The sequence below is a fragment of the Callionymus lyra genome, chromosome 4 (genome assembly GCF_982586985.1).
Source record: "Callionymus lyra chromosome 4, fCalLyr1.hap1.1, whole genome shotgun sequence".
In the NCBI taxonomy this organism is placed as follows: Eukaryota; Metazoa; Chordata; class Actinopteri; order Syngnathiformes; family Callionymidae; genus Callionymus; species Callionymus lyra.
The window spans coordinates 26,655,314-26,664,960 of record NC_141821.1 but is presented as its reverse complement, the minus strand read 5'-3'; positions in this window follow the sequence as shown (position 1 = coordinate 26,664,960).

The following is a 9,647-nucleotide window of genomic DNA, read 5'->3' as shown; positions in this document are numbered from 1 at the left end:
AGGTCAACAACACTGTAAACGCCTTCATTGCAAACTCAATAAGGCAATGGAACACCACTCTTGAGGCCATCTTTAACCACTTACAAATGGCTGAAGGGAAAAAATCCCATCAATAATTAGAATTTGACTTAAAGCAAGCACAGAAGACCTTATCATAGTGGCACAAATAACATGCCTTGGTTACCAGAGCAAAAAATGCCCAGATCTACCAGAGCCTGCACCTGAGTCACGAGGGCCCTGGAACTGTCCGGCACCTTAATGAAGTGTATAAGATGCCTTAACCATGTCGCTGGTATAGTGTACAGGAAAATCTTGAGACCCCAAAGTCAAGATGGGAAGCAGCTTCCAAAGGGATGGAGAATGGCTGAGTCAAGATCCCGTTGGACTGCCAGATACAGATTCACAAAAAAATTGTCATTATGATCAGTAATAAGCAGCAGAGTGAAGCCATTGTGACAGCACTATTCGAAAAAAGGATTATGAGAAACTGGAAAAATACCAGTGACTCATTTAAGAGCTAAATAAAGCCTAAAAGGTGAAGGCAACAGTAGTGCCGGTGACCTTTGAAGCACTCTGAGCAGCGGCCTCCACATCTCTACATCGCTTGATGGGTCTTTGGATTTTTCTAAATATATATTTGAGAACTGTTGTTAAGTTATAAATTTGTTTATTGAAGCTCAGCTACAAAATATGGCCTCTCTAATCTCATTGAGTCCATCTGTGCACCTTCTGTGTCGGTAATCTCTTTACATCGAAAGACATGAAGTTGTTTCTTATGAGTTCCTCAAGTGTAGTATGGACATAGATGTTCCTCACTTTTACAAAATTATTATTTTGCTTTATTTTGTTCCTGTGTAAGTGGAATACATTCATGGGTGAGTGCATGTGCCAAGAGGTAAATCTTTAAAAATTAAAAAAAAACTTCCAGGCAATTCAAGGATAATTACAAGTGGTTCTTTCAGAGACAAAACATATCGACTTTAGTGATGAAAATACTGCAGCAACCTCTTAATTCCAGCCATAGTGTCCTGCTGTGGGAAAGGAGCGTTCTGTATTCAATGTCAACAAAAATGGCACCCTCAGTGAAAATGATGCCAGGTTTAATTGAATTAGTAGATCATAGCAAGAGATTATAAAGTAGAGAGTGACATCTAGTGGTCGTTTAAAATGAAGTCACTCCATCATGACACAACTGATGCATTAGCAGGAGGCCTCATCAACATTTCACTAGTGGGAACTTTGTAAAAGTGAAAGTACTGTTTTGAACATATATTTCCTCCAGAACCATCATTCTCTTCATATTTACGAACACATAATTCCCCCTTTCATCTGATGACTCTTCCAAGATTTGGATTGCAATTGTCACCAGTAACTGCAAGACATTTTTTTATTGCGTCAATCGTGTATTGGTTTCATTGGGTTTGTCTTTTAGCTCGACCAATGGTAATTGTACACCACATTTCCACCCGTGAAAGAACTGTATTACTGTATAAAAGTAAGTTTTCACAATGGCCTCTGTTTTGGTAGGTGCCTTTGAGATATTACTTGCTGTTCAATAATCTGGGAACGTCACGTTTCTGGGTTGAGCTGTTGCTCTCCAGTAAACCAACTCACCCATCTCACATTCTGCAAATCAAAGCATCGTTTGCTGTCCATGATGGTACCAATGTATTTTTAGCCATCTTCACACTTCACTATCTGACCTTTTATGCAAGTCGGTTCCTTGGTACCGTTTTTTTTTTTATGTCTATACAGTAGATCCACAGTAAAGAGCTAAAATGTCTTGATGTGAGTGAGGTAAGCACACTGTTATAGCCATACACACAATGGTACTAAATGTGTGCATAATCATAGTCCATTCTCCAAAAATAATTTGACATTGTATTGTGAAATTGAATTTATTTTGTAACTCAATAAAAACATAGCAGTATATGAAAAATAAAAATTGGAAACGTGTCTCCCTCTCAAAATAGTCATTGAAACAGGGAAAACAAGATGATGTTCAAGATTTATACGATTAAAAATTCCTTGACAAGAGATTCCCATAAAAAATCCTTGTCAATGGGCACTTAACACTAAAAGCTGCAATCATGAAACTTTAATACGCATTAGTCACACCGAGGTGCAATCACATACACTGCTTTTAATGTTTTCATAAATAACAATCTTTAATTTGATGTATTTTTCTTCCCTTCATTACAAGACTTAAGTAAAACATGCTGTGCTCCTAGAATAATCTCTGACAATGTGGCGATGACTACCCGACATGCTTGCCTACTACCTTCAAATAATACATCAGTAGGCAACACCTTTTCTTTCTCCCCCGCCAGCAGCTTCACCCACAGCGTGTGATGAAGACACGAGTCAGATCTTGCTTGTGTGGGTCCGTGTGCGGGTGTGTGAGCTCCCGATTGGGATCTTATCCATGCCCGAGATTGAATGGAGTCAATTCTGAAACATGTTCTTTTTCTCCTTTCTCATCTTTTTTGTCTTTCAGCACTTCCAAGGCCAGCCATAGTTAGATAGCCTCTTTCACCTTATCCTAAATCATGTGTCCCCATCATTCCCTAGTCCCTATATCCATCTACTTTATCGAAATAACACATTTCCGAAATTGATTGACAAATGTTTAGCTGTGAAACATGTTTTTTTAAATGTTTATTTATATTATCCAGTCAACTTTAAACTATACCTCTTCGTTTCTGCCATTGGAACAAGAAACCCCAGGAACCACTGCAAGACACATGTATGACTCAACATTTTTTCTGTTGTATAATATGCTATCAAATTAAAGTTACAGTATTTTGAATATTACAGTAAAAAAAAATTACGTGGGATACATAGCCCCATCAACACAAGCAAATAATGCGTATTTGTCCCCCACTGACGTTGCACAAAGAAAGTGTTTATTTCTCTTTGCGAAAAATGCAATGAAGTAATATCCCAGAAAAGCAAATCTGGAAACATCACAGTCTAAAGTTCTTCAGATGCTTTTTACAGAAACTTCTGATAAAATAAAACAATTTTTCTTGTTTTGCTATCAAGACAGCTTTATTTCACATTTCGAAATAAATATACAGTAATTTCTCATGATTTAGGTAATAATATTTTAATTTTGTACAGTCAGGACTTTTGTAGTATCGTTCTTTCATGAAAGTTAAAATAGTAAGTAAGTTATAGTTATTTGTAAAGTGTCTCTAGACCAGGGTCACAAAGCGCTTGATCAATCAAAAGCAATACCCAATTAAAAATACCTTTTCAATTTAAAAAGATTTAAGATGTTTCTTGATACATCCAATGCAGAAGTAGAGGAAGATCATTCCAAAGCTTAGAAGCAACAGCCTGGGAGGATTTCTCTCCTCTGGTCCGAAAGCGTGTGCGAGGAACTATCAGTAGATTCTGATCCACAGATCCAAAGCCAGAGCTGGGGTGTAAGGCTGGATCAGATCACTGATTTAAGGAGGAGCCTGACCATGAATAGCTCTGAACAAGAATTTTAAAATGGATCCTGAAAGAACATGGCAGCCAATGCAACGTTTTAAGGATCTGGGAAATGTGAGTTCTTCTCCTAGAGCTGCTTAGAATTCTCACCGCTGCTAACGAAGTTGACTCAATTGCATTAAATCTGGCATTTTTTTCTTTTAGATTAGATTAATTAGACTTTATTTGGGCTTTGACTTTGTCATTTCATTCCTATAATATGAGTACAGTACCCCAAGTCAAAACTATATAGACAATACATGAAACTGGTAAAGATGTTTATGAAAATCATGCCTTGATTAGACAGACACTGTACTATTAAATTAATAAATTATTCTGCTTGCATCAAGTCAACAGTGCCTTGTACTCCTGATTATTGTCCAGGCTTTGGGTCTTGGTGACTATGGACAACGAAAATGAAGCTCTCTTCATCCATCAGTAAATGAAGTGAGACTCTCTTCACACAAGGATGTGTTGGGTTTATAGCGTTTTAATGTCTGTTTATAACTATTTTATTTTGTAGATTGCACTTTTATCATTTCCTGCCTGAACGATTCCATCTATCGCCTCCGCGACGTGCCGCAGAATAAATACAAGTAAATCCAATTTTAGCGCTGCGCCCACTTTTCATGCGAGTCCTTGGAGATATTTGCATTCTTACTATTTGCCATGCAGCAAAAATATCTCCGCGACCGCCTTTCGTTGAGTCTGGGACAAATGTATCTTTAAATATATTCACATTAATTTTCTTCCCTGCTTCATAGCGGGTGACAGGAAAGCTCTTTCTTTTGAGAATGTTGTGAAACATTCCAGGGAAAAGTAGTTTTTTAATGTGGACAAATAACTGTTTATGTGAAAACTTGAGTTACAATTGAAGAATGAATACATTCTTAAAAAGGGATGGCTAAGATGAAAGTTTAGGGAGTGTCTCTGAAGGCTCTGGAAGGTATTTTCTAATGATAAGTGTTCTTGATAAGGAACCATAAAAATCTCAGTGAGCCCATAAGCGATTTTCCCAGCTTAATCCAAACTTCTGAACTCTGTGCTTGTTGTTTTGCTTCTCCAGCACATCACTGAAAGTTTCGTTCGCAAGCCTCGTTAACCCCATTTGAGTAAGGCGGTGGAGGTCAAACACTTCCCTCGGGAGTCAGTGAATTTACACACAGAGCTACAAGGGGACTCGTAATTTGGGTAGGTGATAGGACACACACCTCCAAATGAATGCTAATCTCTCTCTTTTATGAGCAGAGTTCATTATTCGTCGCCAGAGGCAACATAGATAGTTAATTCTCTTACTCCCAGAGTACAGCCAACCAATGACAGGTACTGTATGACGATTTAATGATTTAATAAGTATATTCTGGAGAACGTCTTCACAAGGTCAACGTCAATACTTTGGGTGTAACAATCTTTCTCATCAGGTCTGGAAAAAGTGCCACATGTGGTCAATGGTACCAACTTCATCTTATGTCCGTGCAAGTATCAAGTCAAAAGGCTTAAACCCAAAAAGTTGTAATGGTATTATGAGGTTTCTTGAAACAAAATAGATATTTTCAGACATTAGTAAGTGCCGCTCAGACGAGAGTGTGCCATCTAGTGGGCTTTGAAAATGAGGACGTTGTTTCATGAAACCTCATCAGCCCATCACTATCACAGTCCTATAAAACTACGATGGGTTCCTGCAATGTATTGATGTAATGGTAGGATAATACAACTGATACAAAATCTGAATCATATGCTTTGTATCATTTAAATAAGAAAATGTACTATACTTTTTAGATATACCTTAATTCAATATTAAGGAAAAACTGACGAAATAATCATTTTTATTATATATTTATATTTTATAAACCTTGAAAAATAAGATTACATTTGTTTTCCTTTAAAGTGATGGCTCGCTTCAAAAGTTTCATTCAAATTTTTACCAATTTTCCCTCATGTCATAGAGTATTCTGTTCTTTCTTAGAGTTATAGGCAAAAATGTATGTAGGACTGGAGCTCAGTTGTTTTCGTCTTCATCCAAAAAATCTCCAAATACCTCCATACTGCTCATCTGTAACGTCCTTCTTAAACTTAAATAAGTCCATATATTTCAATTTTTCAGTTTTTAGCTGGAGTCATCAGTCTCTCAGCTGCTGCCTGAAGTATTTCTTCCCTGAAACACATTGCAAGCGTCCACTAAAAACTATCTTGAGATATAGACTTATTTTTCCAGAACAATTCCTCTTGTCAAGGCTTCAATATGAGATGGACATGACAGATGAACCACTTGGTAGTATATAGATGTTTTTAAGTGCATCATATTGGATGAAGATGAAGACAATAGACAACTGGGTCACTTAGCACTACATTAAAATAAACATACATTTTTGCCTATAACTAAAAAAAAAACAGATTACTCTGAAAATAATCCCAACACTTAGTCGACATGAGGGTGAGTAGAAAATGAGTAAAGTTTTGTTTGAATTAACCGTTTAACAGGTCGTGGTTGTAAGCATTTCCATCCAACACTTGGGATCAGTGACAGGACCTTAACCCTTGTGTAATCTCAGGGTCATGGTGAGTTTTTTTCATAGAGGCTTGTCATTTAGGGATTATGCTTGGCGCTGGGTGAGAACATATGCCATAGAGGACACTATCTAAAATACTAATGGGCAGCTCTTCTCCTTTGCACTGTTAATGAATAAATCATATAGAAATTAAACATCAATAAGTGGTTATATTAAAGCCCCATTATATTCCCATCAGATTATAAAATATGTGATGAGATGGGAAAAGTGGGAAAATCTCTGATATAACAAGCATCTAATATTAATATTATGTTATTTCTTACAAGAATGGCATAATGGTACACCATTGTGATACCTTCTGGCCTTTTAAAGTATATCTTTTAACTGTGTATTGTTTTTGATTGTTAAAGGGCTTTGCGACCCTGGTCGATAAAGACGCTTTACAAATAACCTTTACTTACTTACTTACCTCATTCCACAATCTGTTGTTGTTTCCATCGTCTCTCTGACCTTAGGACATGCACAGTCAATGGTCAAGTTTCCTGAATTAATTAATAATGACTATATACAGTAATAACAGTTTAAATGAGAAAAAAAAACAATACAATTTTAACTATCAGCCAATATTTTATGCAACCTATTTATACTTTCAGCTTTTTATGATCAGATTTTTCTTCTGATGAATCAAAAGTTTTTTGGGGACAGTACAGAATAAAAGAATGAAAAAAAGAACCAAGCACTGAGGCAGCAATTCTACAGTGGTAGATGTTTCCAGCGTGTGTGGTTAGTACTTAATCTGCCTTTGATCTAAAATTGCAAAAGAAAACTTTCCAAATAAGTTTCAAACTGAAATAAATTAATTGATGCTGATTTTTTCAATATTCTTGAGACACACAGGTGAAAGGGGCATGGGTTCGTACAGGATTACAGGAAAAGTACTGAAGGCTACCATGTTTATTAAAAGGAAATAAATGAGTTAGTATGGCCCCAGGTTTTTGTTTTCAGATGGTGTTGGAATTTTTAAGATAATACAAAGCTATGAGGAAATGCGATCATTTGAAATGCACATGGTGTCGGTGAAAAAACAAATTACAGGCCTCAAGGTTTATTGTGTCCAGTGTGCAAGCTAAATTTCCAAGAAGCTCATAGATCTCTGCACCGTGGATGAGCTGTCACCGGCACCTCAGTGAGCCGAGGCAGGCATTGAAATTCCTCCCACATTCCCTTTAAAGCTCTAACCCAATTAATCAACCATGGTCCCGGTTACGGTTTGCTTTTACAAATTTGGGCCTCAACCGGGAGACACACCGTGATAAGCAGGAGTTGCCGGTACAGAGTGTGCAATGTCAGGGTCACCTTGAAATTACTCTTGCATGAATTGTTGCCGCAAAAGTCATCTCGCCTGAAGATGACACCCACGGACTACAGTCAACTTTTTATTCATAAGATTATATTGTTGCGGCTGGAGAAGATCTGATCCACTGGTGAGGACGGCATGAACAAGCATAAACAAGGCTTATCATAGTCATGTTGACCGTGAGGAGTCTCATTCCTAATGCTTATGTTATTCTTTTCACGTCTCAGAAATCCAAACCTCATCCTCTTCTGAATCACAGATGATGGATCAAAACTTTCTGGGTGTGTTTGAAGCTGCTGTATAGATGTACACAATGTGTGGATCAAACATTATCACAACAGGCAAAGATAACTTATGTTTCTGTGGTACCTGGAATTGATTATTGGGCTCTTCTGTTTGTTTTTCTTAGACTGCTTCTGCACAAACATGACGGAGACACAGAGATACAGAAACCAAAATAACCCAATTTCCCATTTGTATGTTTCCCCCTGAATTGGCTTACACAGCTCTCACGGGTTTTAGTCACATTATTTATTACATTTCCTTCACAATTACTGTCCTCCAGACCCCACGGATGTCATCTATTAATCACCAAGAAAAAAGAAGCAGATTTCATTTTAGCTATCCTGTCAGATGCAGATGATGACCACAACATTGCACTGGCCTGATACAGGTGATAAGGTCAGATAAAAAGAGATCAAACACTGAACACACTCATTTTGTTTGTGAGATCTGTTCTTAATTTATTTTAAGATTGCATCTGTGTGTAAACAGGACATTAAATGAAAAGGAGTAGATGTGTTGTAACTAACATGCAATTCAATATTTTTAATGTCATGTCACTCAATAAGTATAAAGTGAATATTCTTTTTGAGGCCCTTTTATGACAAGCCACATTGAGAAAAGAGATTTTACAATGATGAAAGATTCTGACACATTTTAAATTGCAGCAAGAAAGTGAGAACGACAGTGAAAGCGTACCCCATAGTGTCATTTTGAAGCTGCTGAAGAGACTGGGAATTGATCTGGAGTCAGCCCAACAAGTGTTTTCCTCTTTGTACTTGTAAGTTTTGACAGTTGCATCAGCTTTGTGGTCGTTTGCACTATGTAGTTCATATAAACTGGTACAGGCATCATCTAGCAGCGTCTTTATTTTCAAGGACCTACATACACACTCAATCTTAGTAAATGACCTGCAATCTATGATGACAAGTAAGCACCCACAAACTGGGATTCGAGTAAAACTACTCTTAAATATAAAGTAGTGAAGGGTTGATGAGGCCTCATAAAGCAGCTGATGCTGTATCATGATACAGTTTAAAGACCACTAGATGGCACCCTCAGTGAAAATTATGTCAGGTTTCATTGAATTAGTGGGTGGTAGATGAGAGCAAGAGAATATAGAGCAAAGAGCACCATCTAGTGGTATTTTAAAATGAAGCCACGGTATCATAAAACAACCTATGCAGTATCATGAGGCCTCATCAACCCATCACTAAACTACAGATGCAATTGAATACAACTTTTGGTCTCTATTACCTACAACATTCCTAGTTTGGTATGTTTTTTTTTTAATTTTTCTCTTAAAACACTTTCATCTATAACACATTAACTGTGTTAATAAGTGTGCTGCTGAAAAAGAAGGTGGAAGCTTTCCAGGTATCAACAAATATTTACTGTGTTGTTACAGAGGAGGATGTATTCAAGTTTCTATAAATTCCTTCAAAATGAAAAAAAAAAGAAGATTATTTTCTTTCTTAATTTATTTCAATAACTGTCATTTTTTTTAGCTTCAGCATTTTTATTCGAACCATGTTTTGTCTTTCTTAATTAGAAAACATCTGATTGATCGGCATTGATTTGACATTTTGAGTTTTTTGATCTTAATAAACAAATACTTTTGGTGCATTAGTATAAGCTGTATTAAAACACAGGAGTTTGCCGGAGAATAATGAAAGTAACAAATCACAATTAAAACAATTCAAAGATTATTTCCATCTGGTGTTCTTCATTTAATGTCAGGTTTTGACAAGCGTTCAAAATGTTCAAGACAGGAGATTTTCCTAAAATATGTACAGATATAAATATATCAAGAATCAGACTTATAATCACCAGCCTGTGTGTGATTTAAAATATCCAACTCATTCCTTCAGGGTATACTTTTATTACATCGCGTCAATCTTGAGCAGCAGCTCCCTTCCACGCTGGCTGATGAATGGCTCTTCTTTTCATAAGGCATTTGATATTTATTATTTCATAGCTGACGTGCTCGTCATTGAAGTGACATATTGCTGTAACCT